We start from the raw sequence: 22,302 nt of genomic DNA on the forward strand, positions 1-22,302 counted from the left end.
TCCAACGTCGGCCTGCACTCCGTTCGTTCTGTGCCCTCGGAACTCTTTCTCACCGCACGTATCCACCCCGCACTTCTTACTCCTCTTATGGACAGCGTAACCCGTCCGAATGGCGTACCGTGGACGACAAGCCGATCTGTTTTAACTGCCGCCGCATTGGACATATCGTTCGCCACTGCCACAGCCGCTGGACTTCTCCGACGTGCTTTTCTTCTGATTACCACCCTCGTCCTTCTAACACGTCTTTTTCCTTTGCTCCTTCTATGCCTGACCAATAATCTGACCTGTGACACCTCTGACCCGACCCCGTTACTCCCGCTCGCCTTCTCCCTCCCGCTGTCAATGTCAATCGCCCCCGTCACGCCGTGCTCCTTCTCCGACCTACTCGCCGCGCCCCTGACTGGAAAACTAGACAGTGCATCTTGTGGGGGTGAAGCTGCAATGACGACATTGGCACGAAATCCTCGCTTCACCTTACCAACGAACAAGAATCTTTTGGACGTTCTCGTCGACAATGTTCCCGTGTGCGCTTTGATTGACACCGGGGCGCATGTGTCTATTATGAGTGCTGCCCCGAACCGAGCTGTATGAGTCGCCGACGGAGGGACTGTCGCTATTTTTGGCATGTGCGCTGCCCGACTCACCATTGCTGACAGACAGACCGTCTTTGTCTTCATTGTCATCGAGCATTGCTATCATGAACTCATTCTCGGTCTGGATTTCCTCGCCAGTCATTCTGCCCTCATTGACTGTTCGGCCAGCTCACTTCGCCTTTACTTGCCTCTTCTTGCCGACCCTGTAAACCCGCCTCCAAGCCATTTGAGCTGCATGAATTTTATTCGCCTACCGCCTCACGCTGTGACACACCTCGACTTGTTTTCCTCACCAGCTGTACCTGACGGCACTTACTTGGTCGCACCAATTCCGGCCGTTATACTTACCCATGGTGTTACCGTGCCGCACAATGTGCTGACAATTACTGGCAATCGCACCTTCCTTCTCCTTGTCAATTTCGCGCTAGCCGCGCAAGTCCTGCCTCAGAGGATCTCATTGGCTATAATTAGCGCTCTGCAGGATGATGAGGTCGAGCCATTCACAGTTGAAGATAGCTACAGCTCAACCCATACTGTGACGTCATCTCACGGCAGTGATGTCGACATTGAGAGGATGGTTTCCTCTGACCTTACACCGGCTCAAGCTGAAGCCCTCTGCCGCGTTCTTGAAGGCTATCGCGACATCTTTGACTTTGACAGTCAACCCTTAGGTCAAACGTCCGTCGTGACCCATCGCATAAATACTGGCGATGCGAACCCTATACACCGACGTTCATATCGTGTCTCTGCGGCGGAACGAGCTGTTATTCAACAGGAAGTTAAAAAGATGCTTGAAAAGGACATTATCGAGCCTTCCTGTAGTCCCTTTGCTTCTCCCGTCGTACTTCTCAAGAAGAAGGATGGAACATGGCGCTTTTGTGTAGATTATCACCACTGAACAGAATCACAAAAAAGGACATTTATCCTTTGCCACGCATTGATGACACTCTAGAATGCCTGTACGGTTCCACTTATTTTTCTTCTATCGACTTACGGTCCGGCTACTGGCAGATATTCGTTGACGACATGAACTGAGAGAAGACTGCATTTGTTATCCCTGACGGTCTTTATCAGTTCAAGGTGATGCCTTTCGGTCTCTGTAACGTGCCGGCCACCTTTGAACAAATGATGGACTCTTTGCTTCAGGGGTTCAAGTGGTCCACCTGTTTGTGCTCTCTGGACGACGTCATCATTTATTCGCCCACATTCGACACGCATCTAGACCGTCTTTCAGCGATTCTTGATGTGTTCCGCCGGGCTGGTCTCCAGTTGAACTCGTCAAATTGTCACTTCGCTCGCCGCCAAATATTAATCAGTCCTTGGACACCTCGTGGATGCCAGAGGCGTGCGACCTGATCCGGCCAAAATTCGCGCCGTTACGTACTTTCCTGTCCTGAAGTCTACTAAGGATGTTTGTAGTTTCGTAGGGCTGTGCTCTTAATTCCGACGCTTTGTAAAGGATTTTGCGACCATTGCACGTCCCCTTACCAACGTCTTGAAGAAAGATGTCCCGTTTTCTTGGTGTCCTGACCATGCCGCAGCTTTTTCGCAGCTCACTACTCTCCTTACCACGCCTCCACTCCTGGCCCACTTTGACCTGTCTGCCTCAACGGAAGTTCGAACTGATGCCAGTGGTCACGGCAGAGGAGCAATGTTAGTACAACGCCAGCATGGACATAATCGCATTATTGCCTATGCCAGCCAACTTCTATCACCTGCTGAGCGCAATTATTCGATCACAGAGCGCGAGTGCCTCGCTCTTGTGTGGGCTGTTGCGAAGTTTCTTCCATACTTGTACGGACACCCATTCTGTGTCATCACTGATCACCACGCTCTCTGCTGGCTATCCTTGCTCAAAGACCCCACGGGACGACTCGCTCGCTGGACTTTACGCCTGCAAGATTGTACCTTTTCCGTGGTATATAAGACGGGACGCTTGCACAAGAATGCAGATTATCTGTCCTGCTAGCTCGTCGACGAACCGGCTGATGCAGACGCCATCGCTTCCGTTTTCTCTGTGTATCAGTTGCTTCAAATTGGCAACGAGCAATGCCGCAATCCTTCATTACGAGTCCTCATCGACCGTCTGGAGTCAACGCCTGGTGACGCATCTCTCCAGATGTTTCTTCTCAAGGAGGAGACATTATACCACCGCAATTTCGATCCCCACGGCCCTGACCTTCTGCTCATCATTCCATCGCAGCTGCGTTCGACTGCCCTCCGCCAACTTCACGACGCTCCCTTGGCTGGGCACTTGGGCGTCTCAAGCGCATACGACTGTGTACGACGTTGCTTCTTTTGGCTGGGTCTTGCCCGCTCTGTGGGGTGCTACGTTGCCACTTGTGAGCCCTGTCAGCGCGGGAAGAAGCCCTCTACACTTCCAGCAGGATGTCTCCAGCCAATCGATATCCCACCCAAACCATATTTTTGTGTTGGTTTAGACCTTCTTGGACCATTTCCTCTCAAGGACTCCGGAAATAAATGGGTCACCATCGCTACTGATTACGCTACGCGGTACGCAATCACCAGAGCCCTCCTGACAAGTTGTGCTACTGAAGTCACTGACTTTCTTCTCTACGACATCATTTTAGTGCACTGTGCTCCACGCCAATTACTCATTGACCGTGGCCGTAGGTTTCTCTCGGCAGTCGTCGAGGACATCCTCTGTTCCTGCTCGACAAAGCACAAGTTCAGCACGTTCTTCCATCCACAAACCAACGGCCTCATGCAGCGCCTCAACCGGACCATCACCGACATGCTGTCGAAGTACGTTGCGGCCGACCACCACAACTGGGATCTTCATTTACCATACGTGACGTTCGCGTATAATTCATCACGTCACGACACCGCCAGCTATTCACCATTCTATCCTCGTATATGGCCGAGAACCCGCGTTGCCCTTGGACACTTTGATGCCCTCGCCGGCACGTTCAGCCGCAGAATATGCCCGCGACGCAATCGCACACGCCGACCACGCGCGCCAGCTCGCCCGCACCCGTCTCGAGGCCTCACAGGAGCATCAGTGACGCCTCTATGATTGCCACCATCGCGACGTGCACTTTTCTCCGGGTTCTCTGGTGCTTTTCTGGTCACCCATCCGCCGTGTGGGCCTTTCCGCAAAGCTTCTGTCGTGCTACACTGGCCCATACCGTGTGGTGCGACAAGTGACCGACGTCACGTATGGAATCATCCCCGCCGACCTCTCAGCGTCATCATCAGCTGCAAGTGACATCGTTCACGTGGCGGGACTTAAGCCATACCACACACCTTTCACCACGGATGTGTAGCTTAAGCACCGGGACGGTGCTTCTACTGTCGGGGGTGATGATACGGAACAGGCGCTGCCACAGTGTGGCAGCACTGAGGATAAGGAAACGATGGGTTCCCGCTTGCTATAGCGTCGCCATTTTGGCCTCCGTTGTCTTCCCTGTAAATAAAGTAAATAGCCTTGGGCATCAGTTACACGTAACAATATTCAGACAATCCCGCCTGAATAGTATGTATTCACACACGCATCACGTGCGGACTTTGCGGAGGTGCTGCTAGATGGCGTAGCATGTCCAGAGAGCAGCGTGAAAGAGGAACCCTGCTGCATACATGCCTCATATGTAACGCACCTCTGCAGTGACAATACGGTATGTCCCTACATTGCTTCAATGGTACTTCACACACTTTCTTGGCGCTGACTCTCTATCTTTCTGTCTGTCTGTCCGTCCGTCCGTCCGTTTGTCCGATTCTCCGTGACCTCGACGCAAGAGGTCACGTGTTGGGCCACCACTGCTGGCTACACGAAGTGTTCGCTTGCCTAGGATGGCTGTGTGACGTGTGGGAATCCTCGGGTCCCATAACAGCCGCACGGGCAGCGAACGTCGCGTCAAGCGCATGCGTGCCAGGGAGAGTTCGGAGAGGGGAAACTTTCCTTCCGCGGGCGGCGCGCGGGAATCGCAAGCGCTATCAACGCCACTGGGTGGGTCACGTGAGATCTCGCTGATATCGCCCGGGTCTCTTTGGTCTCCAGCAAGCGGCGACGGCGGAAGTCTCCGCCGCTGCTCCCGTATTCTTGCACGTGGTTAGTCAACCGGGTTCTTGCCGCCGCGGCCCCCCCGTATTCCCCAGTTGGTAAGTCGGAAGCCCTTCTTGACCTAGTGTATTATTCTCTTCGAGGGAACCCTCAGCGATGTCAACTATAGCTAGCTGGCCTGCTCGAAGTGTTAGTTGCAGTCGTAATAAATGCTTTCCGAGTGTACACGTGGTTGTCGTCTATTGTTTCCTCGAGCTTGTACCGGACTGCGGTTGATGCGCAGGCATGCGCCAACCGCGGGGCTCGGTGTGTCGAGGCAGAGGGCCGTTGGCATCCCCCCATATCCCGACAGACGTAATGCTCCCTCCTATATTTTTCTTCCTCCATGACAGCAGCCCATGTGCTACCCATTCAACCATGGACTACCCAGTGACACAGGTTGGTGGAAAAAGGGACGGACGGACATCCGGACGTCCGTCCCTGTGTCACTGGGTAGCATTAATGTCACGCAGCCATCCTTGGCAAGCGAACGCTTCGTGGAGCCAGCAGTGGTGGCCCAACACGTGACCTCTTGCGTCGAGGTCACAAAGAATTGAGATTTGCCAGACGTTTGGTTACCGGTAGTTTTTATTCGGTACGCGCTCGACCGGCAGCTGCTCACATGCAGGAAGGAAAAAGATTGTTCCTTGTTTTTTTTTTTTTCCTTTGTTTTGTTGTTGTTTATTTCAAGAGTTTCAAATGGTTTCGAATGGGCATTAAAAAAAAAAATAAACCGGGAGTACTGAAACCTACCGCGTGTTCTGACGTATCCTCCATGCTGTGACGTTTTTATCATGTGTTGGGCCACCACAGTCGACGACAATCGCGTTGCAGTATTCTCCCTCCTGTATTTTACTTCCTCCATGGCTGCTGTGCTGAGGAAACTGGGTTCGTAACTAAATGTCGAACCAGCTTGCATCACTGGGCATGTGGCACTGTGTACCTGTGGGCCGCTCTTCATTTTACTTCTTTGACGCTGACATGGGTCACTGGGGATGCGGGACTTGATATGTGGCACTAGGTATGTACCGCTTTTCAATTAATCGCTTTGACGCCGACTTGGAGCACTAGGTATGTGCTCTTCAAATTGAAGTACCTCTTTTATACCAGCTTGAGCCATTGGGTATGTGCCAGCAGGCGTGTGCGGCTCTTCATTGAACGTCTTTGAGGCGAACTTGGTTAACTAGATATATGCCACTGGGAGGGAGTGTGCCACTCTACAATGACAAAAAAGATGGTTTAAATTTCTGTTGCTTCGTGGAATCGAACTTGCACCAAGCACGAACCTGAAAGCACAGCTAGATTTTGCAGTGCGTGCAGTGAGACGCACGGGAGCGGAGCCTGGCTGCAATCAAACCATCCGATTTTGTGAGGAGAAATTTTGACCAACCAAATGTACCATAAGATAACCTTTAAAATTTGTCCCGTGCTGGACAGAATTGAGCCCATACCACTCTGGTTCCTCAAGGACAGAAGCCTGATGCTTTAGCAAGCTGCACCACAAATGCACCGGGTATGTGCCACTGTTCAATGAACCTCTCGCCAACTTGGGTGACTGAGTATGTGCCACTGGGTGTGCAGCCAATGAGAGAACAAATCTCAGCCTTTGCATGCACCGGCGTGCCACGAATATCGTCTCAGAGGCTATGCACGGACTTCTCAGCAGCACCACTAGATGAGGAATTGTGTCCAGAAGTGTGAGAGGGGAAGTTACATGCAAGGGTCAGTAGGTCCACGAGCCTCTGAAATACTGAGCGAACCAGCTGGCAAGGTTATGCTTATCTGGATGCTGGACCACTCTGGGAATGGCAGGAACGAAATGGTCTACCGTGCTGCCCGAGAATTAATTAACCGGGTGGTGGAGGCGTGTCCGGGACCGCTACCAGGTGGAACGACACCCAGTCATAGCTACAATGAAATTGTCACCGCGTACAGGAAGGACCGGCGGATATATCCACCACCGGATTCTTCCCTTAGTAGAATGCAAGCCACGGATCTCCGTAGGGTGCAAACAGGAACTGTTCTGTCGCCCAAAATTTTATCATATCTATCCAAAGGCGACTATAATTCAAAACGTAAATATTGCGACGCAGATCCAGCCGATCAGCATCATATTCTATGGGGTTGCAGGAATAATCCTCCCCCAAAAAATCTCCTGTGGCAAGCTCCCCCACAGGAGGCGTGGGACTCCATACTAAAATCTACTAACCCTCAAACCCAAGCCGGGCTGGCGGCCTGGGTGGCGAAGCTCGTGGCCACTCTAGCCCCCTCTGGAAGCCACTCTAGCCACCTCCGCCTGATCTCGGCTCCCCCCTCCTCCTCCCCTTATCTTCAATAAAGTTTATTTCCTCCTCCTCCAGGAGCCTGACGGCCGCATGATGTGTTTCTCAGCATTAATACACACTGGCACGCTGTGCATTTCGAAGGGCATGTGCCGGTTTTGCCGTGGTGCCGCTTCATTGGGCGGAGGGTTTATAGGGAAACCTCATACATAGCGCATTTTGACGGTGGCAGTATGTTGTGTCGCTATATTGCTTCATTGCTTAAGGCATTACCGTTGACAATCATATTGAGATGGGTCCAGGCACATTTTTTAACAGCCAAGCTGTTTAAGCCAGCCGTAATGTGTGGTTCGTATCAAGAAACTGCCGCGCCGTAGCCATGGCAACCAGGAGGATGGTGCGAAGCATGCGCACGCGGTCTCCTCCTCGCCAGCTCCCTCCCTTCCCGATCCCCGCCTCTCTTCTCTCCGCGGCGCTTTGAGCCAGGAGAAAAAAAATTGTCGCAGTTTCACCCAAAAGGCGAAGCATCAATTACGATAGCAAATTAGTAGAGAGCTATACGGAGTAAGGATAGTAGTTTTATCAGCTGTATAAGCTTGGACATGCAACAGCACCAGCAACGCGCAGAACTGTTGTCGATGCCGTCGGTGTTTTGCCCACGTTCGCACTGTTAGGACTCGGGGTAGCGTTTAGGTCTGTGATCCTTCAGCCAAAGGGATGAGTACGTCCGGGAGTAAGAGCTATAGAAAAAAGGGTTTATTCTACATATTTACAGTGGCTCCAAATATGGAAGCCCACTCCATGGGAGAGCACTTTGAAAGTCTCAGCTCACTACATGTCTGAGCCAGGCACGTAGCCAGGGGGGGGGGGGGGGGGCTGATGGGGCTGCAGCCCCCCCCCCCCCCCCCCACGAAATTTTTTCGTGCTGGCATGCACCGCCGACCAAAACTATACCACCGACGCCGGGAATGATTCTGCATTCTGTCTACAATGTCTTTTCACACTCGAAAGACATTTTGGCACGAACATTGCGAACTCGGGCTGGGTTTCGTGGCACCTGGGGTCACGAAATGTAAGGAGCCCCATCCGAGCACAAACTTTCAAGGGCCTTTCAATAGCGAGCGGGCACGTTGCGGCATCTCGCAGCGGCCGCAGAATCTACGGAGCACATGGATTTCAATTCCGAAACTGTATGGGTATAAAGTTCTCATAAACTCTTGACGCGAAAAGTGCACTGACATTTCCAAAGGCGGGCTTTAAAATATTTTCCGTTCTGGAACTTTATGGGGTTAATGCTGTTATAAACTTGGACCAACATGCGTGCACTGGAGCCCTCGTGTCCAAGCCGTTCCAGAAATGAAAGCATGCACTCGCAATCTTCCACACACATGAAAATAGTAAATATTACCGTGACTGTGAGCTATCAGCTGATAATTTGCTCCAAACATTTTCAGGAAGCGTGCCCAATGTGATCGATCAGCTGGACCAGGGCAGGCAAAGTAAAATATGAGAAAACAGGAGAAAGTAAATGGACTATTATTGAGGAAATTCTTTTTGCGGGCTACAAGATCTGGCTCTCCGTGGCCACAGGGACAGTGGCCCTATGGATTTAAGCATACCCCCCCTGAAAGTACAGGTATTTTCAGAGCGCTTCTTCGCATGCGAGCGGATATCTGAAGAACCATTTGGAAAGTTGCCCCAGTAATGCCTCGTATTTAAGCCCAGATTCACACAACCAAATTATAGAAATTTGTGGCGAAATTAAAGAAAGCCTAGTTGCAAAAGCAGGCTGCTTCTCCATACTTCCTGACGAAACGACAGACATCACTGGAATCGAACGATACTGTTTGTGCAAGGTACCTAAACAAGGATGCCAAAGACATCGAGGGAGTGTTTTAGGTTTTAGCACCGGAATAGATGCCCTCTCCCTTTGCGACTGCAGGTTCTATGTAAAATGTGTACAAACTGTTCCAGATTCTAGCCACCCTTCCAGTGTCCACTGCCAGCGCAGAGAGAATATTTTTAACAAGAGTTTACTAAAAAAAACTACTTGCGCTCTGCAATGTCTGTGGAACGCATGGTTAGACTGGTGCTTCTATACACCCACAGAGACGTCGGCATCAACGTGTCCGAAGTCATTGACTGCTTCGCTCAACTTCCCCGCCGAGAGAAGTTTTTCCTTTAAATAGCGAAGCAGCAAAAATCAAAGCAAGTAAAAAGCTCTGTTCCTTCAGGTCCATAATAAGCTCGTAATTATGAAAACGTATGACTGTTCGTAAGCTTTTAAAACCGCAGAAATCTTAGCTGTTTATTCTAGCCATTAGCATCATGATCAAAATTATCATGCGAATACGAAAATTACGAGAACATCAATAACCAATTTTGACCGACCTTGCTCATTGAAAGCCCGGCCCACGCGGCGTTTGCCAAAAGCACACTCGGATATTGGGTAGTTCAACTTGCCGCATCATCTGTGGCTTTAGTTTGTTCTTTTCTTTCCTTTTTAGCTACCTGCTTTTATTTCTTTTTTGAAACGAAGCAAAACCCTCCTTTAATTTTGGGTGCAGAATAATTGTTCCCGCTGTGCAGGCAGTTAAATTACAAATTTTCGTACTGATTTCTGCATTATTCCTCTATTATTCTACCTGTATGGTGCTGTCGCGACCGCTGCATGGCCCGAGTACATATCACGATTTCTGCGATCATAGTTTTGTTCTTGCCTAGATCATCTGTCTTTCTGTGCGCAAAGTTTACTATCTCTGACTCAGCAACGTGTTTATTTGTCTTGTTTGACGCATAATATACAGTGACGTTTGCTTAAATACGTAGATTTATTGGAGACTTAGACGTATATTTAAATATCTCGTTGCGAGGTGTTGTGTATACAAGCAGTGAACTTTGTTTCCAGCTACTCTTTTTTGCCCTTTAGCGAGTTGTATCTTCGCATTTGTATATTCCATTCTATCTTCGCATTTCTAATGTATATTTTGCTGAACTCTTACTTTTATGTGACTGCCACAGATACGAAGATGAAAGGATTGCCCTTCTGACGGCTTTGGGGCACTTAGACGACAGGCCTTTTACGGAGGAAAAGATCTTGGGGGCGTGGCCTTGTGCATCTGCTATGTGCAGGGCTACAAAAGCGCTGCTGCGTTTTTTAGGGACGAAGCTCCTTAGGGTGTGGGTCTGTCCCTCCTCTGTAGTAGTAGTAGTCGTCGTAGTAGGTAGCCACGTCTACTTTTATTAGAAAAAAAAAATTGCGAGAGTTGTGGCCGTAGCGGAATCGAACCAGGGACCCCTCGCTTCTGAACGCGTGGCGCTAACCACTACGCCACGAAGCGCGCATGGACAGACGCACCACGATGGCAATAAATACCCAACATTAACGAAAGACTGCGCGTTTCTAACGCGTTTGTGCTAGCGCGTTACGGCCCGTGCAAGAAGCTGGTGTAAGACGCTGTGGCCTCTCCGCCTTATCCCCGTATTCATAAACGCTGATGGCGTCGGCAAACGCGGTGCACGTTCCGGCATGTGTAAACGGCTGCGTAAGACGTTGTGGCCTCTTCCCCTTACAGTACTGCACGTTTCTAACGCGTTTGTGCTAGCGTCCCCTTAAGCGGGAGATGGTGCAATTATAATGAAGGGCGCTGTTATAAAATAGGAATGACGTCACATATGGCGCGTGGCATTGGTGGAAGTCAATCGTTCGATTTAGTGCGGCGAGACTGGGCGAATTACACGGAAGATTCACGGTTTACCGATGATTCCCTCCGGAGCTTCGCCCACTCATCATCATTCACCCCGTGGATATGCGGTGTTTTTTTGAAGTGCACAAGCCTGTATGACCGCCTGTGACGAAACTCAGCGATAAACGCTTAACTGTAAATGTGCAGCGTGTGGACTTCTCTCTTCCTTCTCTTTCAATCCCTTCTCCCCCTTCCCCAGTGCAGGGTAGCCTACCGGGCTCAGCATAGTTAACCTCCCTGCCTTTCCCTTATGACTTCTCTCTCTCTCTCTCTCTCCTACTTTTTATTTGTACTCACTGTTGCGAATTTAATCTCGGTGTAATTACAATACACGACCGGTAACAGCTGCTCCTGCGCAATCTATTGCAGCCAGGGACAGCGTCATTGAGGTTTTTGTCCTGGCCGTTGCATATGTGCAAAAATGTAAATAAGGTTCTTCAATGACAAAGATTCATCAAAATATTTGTCCTCAACTTATTCATTTCATGGCCTTTATGTTTTTCATATCAGCTGCATGCACTGCTTTGCTGGTTTCGAACTGATCTAGTTCTAAAGTTCGTGTGATATTTCCTTTACGTATTAAATAGACAGAAAAAACGCGGCAGCATTTATATCAGTTATTTCTGCCACAATTTTTGGGACATACGAATATATTCTTTAATGAAAAAATACATGTTTTACTTGACAATGCGTAGCGTTCGATAATTCGTTTACAGCATCTAATATACAATGGAATTGGCAATGCAGTTAATATTCATGTATTTGATCCCTCGCCAAATTCTTTAAGGAGGAGGCCGCGCTGCAACCTGAGCCCCCCCCCCCGAACAAAATTTCTGGCTACGCCACTGGTCTGAGCACATATCAGAACACATCAGGACACTCCACTGCACTCAAGGTGTCTTCTTATAAAACATTCGTCCTACCTAGTTGACCCAACTAGGGAATCAGATGACCTTGATGCGGCCAATTAGAGGGGTCGTATTGTTCACCGAACTCCTCCTCTAATGTTGCAACTTCGAAGCAAGGACGAGGCAATCCGGAAACAGGGAGTTGGTGACTTAGTTTCTTGCCCTCCGACGGTCATCTTGACAGGGTCGGGAGAATGGCTTTCGCGATAATCCCTGCTTCTAACGAAGTGTGGCAGTTGTAGTTGGTCGCTCCTAAGTGAGCTTCTTTGTCATCGCGTCCCTGCCAGTGTCGGGCCGCGTCGCCAGGTAGGCGGCCGCTGATGAAAGGGGTGGCATCGGGGGAAGCACCCAAAGAATGAGCACTGCCGAGTTGGCGCGCTTGTTTGCCCGTCTCGTCGGTGTCGGGCACTGTCGCCGCATGGGCGACGCTGATGGATGGGCCTGCCTCGATGGGAAACAATCAAAGAATGCGCCCGGCCGATTCGGGACGCAACAGACTCCTCCCCCACCGGAAGATCCGACCTGAGGGTGACCAGCTGTCAGGTTGCCTAAAGCGTCGGTGGTCAGTCGTGAACTCGGGGTTTCTTCTTGAAATGATGGCTGAAGACACACTCGAGCATGAGATCCCAGCATTAACCTCGTTGTGGCCTTCTACCTGGGAATACACGAGCACACACATGAACCACAGGGTACAGGAAAGTGCCTTGCTCGCACCGAGAGCCATCGGGTCTAGTGAACAAATCAACGCACCTGCCCTTATATAATAATAGCACCAAGGCAGCCATCAAATCGCTAAACTTTCGCTGAAGCCCACAATTTTGAGATTAGACCAGGATTGTGCAACCTTCTCTCAAAATCCGATACGGAAGAGTCATTCCCTGTGACCAAGCGCCACATGGTGTGCAAGCGCCCGAAATCCATTTAAATCCACCAGGCCTCGTTTGTCTCAATAATTTGGACCCAAAATTTTGTGCCGCTAAAGCGAGCTCTCATGAACCTCTGAGTTCACCAAAACCAGATCGTCATACTGCAGAGAGCAAAGGTAGAATACTTGAAAAAGCTCTAAATAAATGATAATGAAATATCTTACGCAGCGCAAACGCATGAACAGTCTTACATCCGTTAATATCGCACGTACTAGTGCCACTGAGAGCCACATTTGCATCATGGATGTACTGTCAGAGTTGCTTTAACTTTGCGGACAACATTCACATGTAATACGTGCGACTCACGCACTAACAATTTCCGTCTCCTGTCCACAAAGGACACACACTAAAGAAACAACAAAAAATATTGCGTAAATTATGCGCTAACACTACCGAAAAGTAAACTGATAATCAAGCATGCCACTACAGACTTCAAACAAATAGCCTGGATTTGACACTGCAAGCGTATATCACATGCAAAAATAAAGAAGACCATCTGCTTAAAAAAAGAACGACATGCCGAAAAAGTTTCAAAAATTTCAATGCGCGCGAACCATCTCTTTCAGAGCTTTGATGAGCTTCTAAAACAAACAATTTAACAAAGCTCGAAACGTGCAAATCGAAATGATCTCTAGTTTCGGAGATCTCAAAACATTTAGCAAAACACTAAAATTAAAGGAACAAACCAACAAAATTATGTTTCCACAAAAGCTGCGTCACTTTTAATTCAGAATAGTCAATAGGTGCCATATCCTTTAGCCGTACTCTAGGTAGGCGCGGTCTGAAAACTTGTCTTGCCAACATGGGAATACAAAGCGCACGTAGGTTATTCTCCTCGCTGCCCACCACCGACACTTTGCAAACAAGCAACATGCCTTCTACGCATCGCACTGCGATTTCACTGCCACGCATGTCCAATTCGCGTCGCCTTACCGGCTCGCTCTCCACTGTCATGCCTAACACACCTTGAAAAGAACCGAACGAGGGGGAACATAATTGCCCCCTTCGCGCCGATCGGCCCTTTCTTTTCTTTCTCATCCGGCGGTTCGGACGCACTCTGTCTGAAAACATTCCAAGGAACAAACGTGCCGTTCGCACTCTTTGACTGCGCTCCCCACTGGGTTTAGCGCCTTTGTTCGGCCGCGTTGCCGTCTGCCACATTCCCGACTTTTGCGATGCTGTTTCATCCTAGCACGTTTACTAGTTCTCATTTTCAAGCCTTCCGCTTGAATCTCGTGCTGACCGGCACTTATTTCATCGGTCACTATTTCCATCTCAACCGCACAGTCTGAATGATTTGCGGGTAAATCATTCCTCCCAATGCTATCTCGACTGGCAGAGAGCTTCAAATATTCAGGGACAATGCAGCTATTTTCCTTTGCGCAATGTAGCTCGTATACCTGGGAGCTGTCTACAACTGCACTGCCCTGCCTACATTGTGCTTTTGAGCACTTTTCTGACCGATTGGACTGTACACTGGTGCTCTTGTCTAATAAATCGGTGTCACTTCGGACTACTTCTGCAAGAGCTACCTTCGCGACGTACTCCCCGGATAACTGTGCCAAATCGTCCACAGCTGGCCTAGCTGCTTCTCTATTATTCCATTGGCACAGTATCTCGTCGCGCTCAATCCGGTCCCCATTAACGGGCTCCTCAACTACTCCACGGTCTACAGATCTGGCATCACCTATGAACGTACATTTAGGCTCATTGGGATCAGCCGCTCTTCCTACCATCGGTAGAACCGTGCGCGCAACTTCCTCACACTTTCTGTGTGATATATCTGCGGGTGCCTGACATTACTGCTGCTCCACTTTAAAACCCTGTTCTAATCTTTCAATCTCTTGATTGAGAGCATCTGTCTCTTTCCTTACCTGCCTACTTTGTTTCTCTGCAATTTTGTTTCGTTCCTGCTTAATTCGTTCATACTTCTGCCTTTCTCGCTCTTCATGCTCCTCCTTTTCTTGTTCTTTCAGAATTAAGTTGCCGAAGTATTCAAAGTATTTCTGATCACGGTTGCATTCTAAAATGGCTCTAATTTCGGCTTCTGACCTGTCATCCCCTACCTCTACGTCGAGCTCTTCACACAACTCAAACAGGTTAGATCTTGTCAAACTCATGAGGTCCATGGTCACTACTTCAGGCTTTGACTCAGCTATTCACAATACTTGCCGTGAAACCCGCAAAAATTGCAATGCAAGTAAAAAACTACCAGTGGTTCAATTCTGTTTTCCCAAGAGAAATTGAAGCCTGGAAAATATAGCAGAAACCAAACGCCTATACACAAAAGTAGCACCAAGTCCCCAAGTTCTCCTCCACCGCATCGAATCGATTCCAAGACGATGTAAACCCTGGGTCGCCTGTAATTGATACGAATTACAGTAGTTCTTTACTTCCTGATTACTACAAGGTCTGGCTTTAGTAGCTAGTTCAGATCAGTGCTGAAAGTTGCTTTCCGCTGAGATGCGCAACAACCACAGTATCAAAATGGGCAGTTGTACACGCTCCATCGGTTTTAAGAAAATCTAGGTTAAGAGATCCGATGACTCAAGTGCAAAGCCAGGCACTCACCCTGTACTGTGCAGTCATGATGCGCTGTGTTCATCTAGCCGCTCGCGAACCCGTTGGCAATTGGCGTTGGCTGCAGGCTCCATCTTGTCGCTGTCATCTAGTCGCCCGTGAATCAGTTGCCGGCGACTGGCGTTCCTGCAGGTTGCATCTTGCTGCTGTCATCCAGTTGCTCGTGAACCAGATGCTGTTGACTGACGTATGCTGCAGGGTCCATCTCACCACGGCCATCCAGTTGATCACGAACGAGATGCCGGCAACTGGCGTTGGCTGAAGGGTCGATTTCACTGCGGCCATCCAGTTGCTTGCGGCTCAGGGTTAGGATTTATCCCGCCGCTGCTGCCAGTTTTTTGGGACTTGGGTAGCGTTTAGGCCGGTGATCCTTCAGCCAGAGGGATGAGTACGTCCGGGAGTAAGAGCTATAGAAAAAAGGGATTATTCTACATATTTACAGTGGCTCCAAATATGGAAGCCCACTCCATGGGAGAGTACTTTGAAAGTCTCAGCTCACTTCATGTCTGAGCACATATCAGAACACGTCAGGACACTCCACTGCACTCAAGGTGTCTCCTTATAAAACATTCGTCCTCCCTAGTTGACCTGACTAGGGGATCAGATAACCTTGATGCGGCCAATCAGAGGGGACGTGTTGTTCACCGAACTCCGCCTGTAATGTTGCACGTTCGAAGCTAGGACGAGGCAATCCGGAAACAGGGAGTTCACACTCCTTCGACGAAAGTCGGTGACTTAGTTTCTTGCCCTCCGACGGTCATCTTGTCAGGGTCGGGAGAATGGCCTTCACGATATTCCCTGGTTCTAACGAAGTGTGGCGGTTGTGGTCGGTCGCTCCTAAGTGAGCTTCTTTGTCATCGCGTCCCTGCCGGTGTTGGGCTGCGTCGCCAGGTAGGCGGCCGCTGATGAAGGGGGTGGCATCGGGGGAAGCACCCAAAGAATGAGCACTGCCGAGTTGGGGTGCTTGTTTGCACGTCTTGTCGGTGTCGGGCACTGTTGCCCAGACGGCAACGCTGATGAAAGGGCCTGCCTCGATGGGAAACAAAGAATGCGCCCGGTCGATTCAGGACGCAACAGCACCGAACGCGCGCTGCGTTGGTGACTGTTGCCAGTGCCTCTGAGGTTTTCGACGAGATCAGAATGGGACACTCGTCGAGCAGCGTCAGAAATCTTACCCACCTTCTCGCCTCGCAACATATTTATATAAGTGCGCATTTGGTGCCGCAACTAAACGTCACCTCCCCTCCCTCCCATCCCCCAACGGCCTGTCGCGTGACGGAAGAAGTCGCGTTTGCCCTCTATATATGGTGATTGTAAAGGAGGAAAGAGACGCTTAATTCTGCAGCCCTTCAGGGAGCACGGCGCAGAACGTGCGTTTGCTCTCCGACGTGGGTTCGCTCCTCGTGAAAGTGCGCGTCCCTCGCGCCCTTTCATTCGCACATGCAGCGTCCGGAGGGCGGCGACGATTTCATCGCCGTTGACGTCATACGGAACCTCACAGCAACGGCGACGCCAACGCCAACGACAGAAATCTGCTTTGGAGTGTCTGTATAGTTGCTATCGCAATAAAAGGCGAAAGCTTGCACTAGGCCGCGCAAAGCTCAAGACGCAGCGAAGCTGGCCGATTGATTGTGTCTCTTGGTTGTAGCCAGGTTGAACATGGCTATGTCGAGGTTTAAACTTGGTTGTAGCTAGGCCTATACTTGTGTACGTCATCTGTGCTAGTACTGGAAAGGCTGCGGTAATACTGGAAAGGTGCACGGTGGTAGCGCGACGGTGCGAGGGAGCATGACATCATACCAGCTCTGGCAGCGGCATTAGTGCGGCGGTGGTGTGATGGCGCGGCGCACCTTTCCAGTACTAGCACAGATGACGTAAATGAGCATAGGCCTAGCTACAACCAAGAGACGCAATCAATCGGCCAGCTTCGCTGTGTCTTGAGCTTTGCGCGGCCTAGTGCAAGCTTTCGCCTTTTTCTTCATCACTTCTCTCTGCCATTCAGGGCATAGATATACCTTTGAGATTTTTTTCCGCCTGCATAAAAAGCTGATGGGGTGTAAGTATATGTCCCTGGTAGGGTCTCTGAACACAGGCCCTGGCTGCCGACCGCTTGACGGTGCCACCAACCCTATCGCAATTGGTCTTCCCATGAGACGTTGTAAAGAAGTTCCTCTCGGCAGCTAAAGTAATTTTCTTGATGGCACGAATTTACAGAATATTTGTTCTTTAATTGTGGTAATTCACCATTCGAAAAATAGTGAACTTTTGTCACAGCAGGAGGTTCATGTTTCAGGACTTTCAAGACTTCAGCTTGAAAAGCAGCCACTGTGGTTGTACATTGTATATGCGCTCAAGATAGTCTGAAATCACAAGTTATTTTTCACAGAAAGTGCCAGTCTCTTCAGAGCAGTAGTATACGACGAAGGGATGTAATGTGACTTGCACATTGTTGACGACAGGCCTCGTTCTTTGGAATTTCGATCCAGCTGCCCTGACAGAAATCCTCACCGATACCAGTGGCGTGGGCATCAGTGCAGTCCTTGTTCAACGATATGGCTGGAAGGAGCATGTCTTGCCTATGTGAGTCGCACGTTAAGGAAGCCCAAACACAATTACACCATGACTGAACACGAATGCCTAGCAGTCATTTTTGCTGTGCAACATTTCCACTCGTATATGTATGGCTGTCCGTTCACAATCGTCACGGATTCCTCTGGTTGTCTCGCATGCTGGGCCCAACGTCTACAGGAGCACAAGTTCACAGTTTCATACAAGAGTGGTAGCAGACACGCGATGCAGACTGCCTTTTGCAAATGTCGCTAAACACGACGGTTTGTGATGTGGATAACTTTGACCACCATTTTGCTTCTTTGGCACCAGCATTTCCTGACAAGCAAACCTTTAAGAAGGAGCACGAGAGGACTTCAGCTTGGAGCTGTTTTTCAACGCCGCACATTGCTCCAAAACATCCAGACGTTTTTGTGTCCGTGATGGGCTCCTCTACAAGAGGAACTTTACGACTGGTGCCCACCTCCTTCTTGTAGTTTTGAAGAAGCTACGCTCCTCGATTCTGCAGGCCATGCATGACGATCCCACCTCCAGTCATCTAGGAGCAGAGTATGTACTGCATCGTGTCCAAGAACGGTTTTACTGGCCCTGAATGTGTCGGTCGTCTGAATGGCTAGTTGCACTTAGTGTTGGTCCTGCAAGCATCTAACTTCAATGCCAGCCGGGCTCCTACAATCACTTTACTTTGCGCCACAAATCTTGCGTTAAAACTGTATACCAGCTTGCCCAACATTATACTCTGCTAAACCATTGACACCTCTTAGCGCTCCTTTTGAGCAAATTGGAATTGATCTCATGGGTCTTTTTTCATCCTTATCAAAAGGGAACTGTTGGATCATCGTCTGTGCCGACCATCTGACCCGATACTTCGAGACAGTCGCTTTACCATCTGTGCCACCACCAGCCAAGTTTTCCTCTTCATGCTGGACTTGATCATTCTCCGTCACGGCCCTCCTTGAGCCATCATCAGCAACTGTGGCCGCCAGTTTACTGCAGATATTGTAGAAGAGCTTCTTTGTGTGCTTCCAGTTTTTGCCACTCGATACAGTTTCACTCGCAAACAAATATGCTGACTGAGCACTTCAACCGGATGCTGGTGAACATGTTGTCCGTGTACGTCGCATCGGAGCACAAAAACTGCAATGGCATTTTGCCATTTATTAGTTACGCCTTCAACACTGCAAAGCACACAACTATTGGCTACAGCTTGCTTTCCTCCTCTACACCATCCGCTACTTCATACACTCGGTGCAATATTTTATTTCATGACTCACGACAATCCCTCTATCACCGATACTCTGTCTCACTGAAGAAGCTCGAGGCTTGACCCGCATGCATACTCTGGCTTCTTAAGGCCGTTCAAAGGCATGGTACGACAGGTACCATCGGGATGCCACCTATTTTTCAGTGGACCTAGCCTGGCTATAGTGTCTGGTAGGCAAACATAGCCTGTGTCAGAAACTTCCTGCCAAGTATACTGGCTCGTATGGACGCTGTTGTTGACCGTCTCAGTGAAGTAGAATGTTGACTGATGCGTCTCACCGTAGCTGGATGACGCTCTGCTGAGACTGAGGTAGCTCATGTCCCTTGTCTGAAGCCCTTTACTCAGATTACTTAAGGTACTCTCCTGGCAGGCATTGTCTGAAAGGGGAGAAATATATCAGTAAATGTGCCTACATCAGCAGAAGTGTGGTTGGATGGAACAAGGAAGAAGAGAAGGACATTTCACCCCATTGAATGAGAAAACTATATTTCTCTGTGAAATTCAATTGAAGAATCAACTCATCGCTTCATTTAGATCTCTTTTAAATATTTTGCTTGCTGCTTGCTCATGAAGTGGTGCAACTTGAGCTCTTGTAGCATGTCTAAAAACTTGTTTAAGATTATAACCTGCAGCGGACACCACTGATTTAATGCTAAACATTGAGGTAGTGATGGCGGGTGCTCCACCATCCTCTGAAGGGCATTGCTGTTTGGGAAAATATGCAGTCTTTGTTGTCGATTTGGCATACAATTGTTTACAATAATTCTTCTGTCATTTGCTTGAAGCCTGTGGCATTGAGCATGAGTTTGAAGTTCTGGTGCTCCATGCACATGCAAGCTGTGTGGTTGCCACTTCCTCCGGCCAAGACACAGTGTGGCGGGTGCAGGGCTGCGAATGAAGAGAATCCACATTTCAGAGTGCAGTTTTTTTTTTTTTTTCCACTCCGAGTGACGTTCTCAGAAATATAGCAAAAGCAGTCGCTTTTGTCCACCATCTATGACGTCTTTTCTCCCAGGTAGACAGTATGAAAGTGAGTCGTCTTCATAAAACTTTCTTACTGAACATTTCACTTCGCTGATGGTTCACCCTATTTTTCTTGGAGGTGTGCCAAGAACTCAGTTTGTTGCTCTGGTACTAATAGCTTTATGCACCTGTCACTTCGATGTGTTTCATAATTATTTAATGTTACCCACTGCAGTAGCTCAGTGGCTATGGCGTTGCATTGCTGAGCTCGAGGTGGTGGGTTCAATCCTGGCCGTGGCGGCTGCATTCCAATGAGGGCGAAATGCAAAAACGCTTGGGTACCATGCACATTAAAGAACCCCATGTGGCCAAAATTGGTCCAGAGCTTCCGCTACAGTGTGCTTCATAATGAAATTGTGGTTTTGGCACAAAATATCTGAGAATATAATGACTTTTTTTTTTTTTTTTACGTTGAGGATTCAACCAAGGAGCCAGAGTTCACAAATGTCACAATGTCCTGCTCCCATGTGAATACTTTCTGCATCGTGATTTCACAACATAGTCAACTTCTGGGAAACTAAACCGAAACTGGCTGTAGAAAAGATATATAAAAGTTCAGCAGGTGTCACACTTGTTCGGCAGGTGTTACTCTTGTAACACAAGAAGGCCTGCGGAAGGCCTTCTACACATTTGAACATACATCATCTTATACAATCGGAGTTAAACTTCTTTGTAAAACATATTAATAATGCATTAGGTTATATACATTTGGGGCTAGACTTCTTGCAAGACCTAACAAGCCGCAATGGGAAGTCCACGTGTGACACCACGGTGACCTCCAGAACGGCACATATGTAACACTTAACGTAGTACCTAAAGTGCAGCCTATTAGTGCATGCGCTAGGCCATACCTTTAGTTAGCGAGATGGCTGCTACATTACGTGTGCAATCACGCACGCACTAGGCACACCTTTAGTAAGCCAGAATCGTGGAGCAGCCGTGGCTTCAGGGAAGCGTGGTCGTTTCGCACCCCGGAGGCCCGGGCTCAATTCCCACCCAGACCGAAATGTACTAAATTTTCTTTTCAAAGCCACTAATTTACTTTGTTTACAGGAACCTCCCCAAGAAATGTGACGTCAATTTGAGCATTTTTTTGCGATGTCGGCCATTTTGCCAAGGTCACCGCCAAGGGCACGCCAAGAACACCGCCAACATAGACACCTAAGGCTTTCGCCTTAATAAATTATTTTGGGTGGTCGGAGGTGTGCCATTGCATTTTCTAGAGTTTAGAGGTCCCGGTGCTTCAGTAAAAAATGTAGTTATAAATATTGTGTCAGTACTCTTTCTACAAGAGCAGCCATTGAGGCATGTTTCAGTAAAGCAGAACGGGTCTGCTGTGACTGGAGATGTAATCGTCATGTTTGTTACATGTGTGTCCTTGGTACTTCGAAGTTTTTTGCTTCCGGCTTTATTAAAAAAACACCAACAGAGAAACACTAAATCACTTTAGACTGAAAGTGTTCTTTCAAAGCTCTATATTTTTAAAATTTGTGGTAAGAGGTTGTTCACTAGAAGAGAATGTGAAAGCGAAAATTTATTTTTCTAATTTTATACCGGAATCTCTTTGCTGGTATGTCAGTTAAATTATGGCATTTTACTTGCCGAAACCATGATCTGATTATGAAGCACGGGGGGTGACTCTGTAGGGGGGCGACTCTGCACGGGGGCTGACGTAGGGGCTGCCTGGAATAATTTGGACCACCCGGGGTTCTTTAGCGCGCACCTAAATCTAAGTACGGAGGTGTTTTTTGCATTTCGCCCCCATTTCTATGGGGGTGAAATGCGGCCAATGTGGCCGGGATTTGATCCCGCGACCTCGTTCTTAGCAGCCCAACACCGTGGCGAGTGCTGGTATGTCAGTATGACATCATGGGTATTTCAGTGCATATTTTCGTATTTAGACAATAGTGGTGCCATAAACGTCCTCAAAACTTGCTAAGTACAATCTCGGACTAGATTACCATATCGTAAATTCTTACTGATAAATATTAACTAGGCCCGAGCAAAAGCTGTCAAAATCCATGATGTCACGGCGAGCTGGGGTGAGTACTTGAAAGTAGAGCACTGCACGGGCCGATTTTTTCAGCCCAGGCCCGGGCCCGTTTTTACGTTGGGCGGGCCCGAGCCCGATCAAAACCTTTATGGCGAGACTCGGGCCCGGCCCGAGCCCGGAAATAATCTACGTTACCCACCCGGCCCGGCCCGCCACCCCTTTACCTTAGGCCCGAGCCCGGCCCGAGCCCGACTCGAAACCAGCCCGAACCCGGCCCGAGACCGAAAAATAATGTTTTTCAGAGTTGAGACGCCCGAGAATAACTTGCTGCACGCTACATGCACACCACCAGAAAGCCC

At 49.0% G+C, this 22,302-nt stretch overlaps 1 protein-coding gene across 3 annotated transcripts in view; it reads left to right on the forward strand.

Moving 5' to 3' along the window:
• Positions 1 to 22,302, forward strand: part of LOC119443188 (run domain Beclin-1-interacting and cysteine-rich domain-containing protein-like) — a 323,250-nt gene that overhangs the window by 36,762 nt on the left and 264,186 nt on the right. The gene's annotated exons all lie outside the window — the stretch shown is intronic.

This window comes from Dermacentor silvarum, chromosome 2 (genome assembly GCF_013339745.2).
Source record: "Dermacentor silvarum isolate Dsil-2018 chromosome 2, BIME_Dsil_1.4, whole genome shotgun sequence".
NCBI lineage: Eukaryota > Metazoa > Arthropoda > Arachnida > Ixodida > Ixodidae > Dermacentor > Dermacentor silvarum.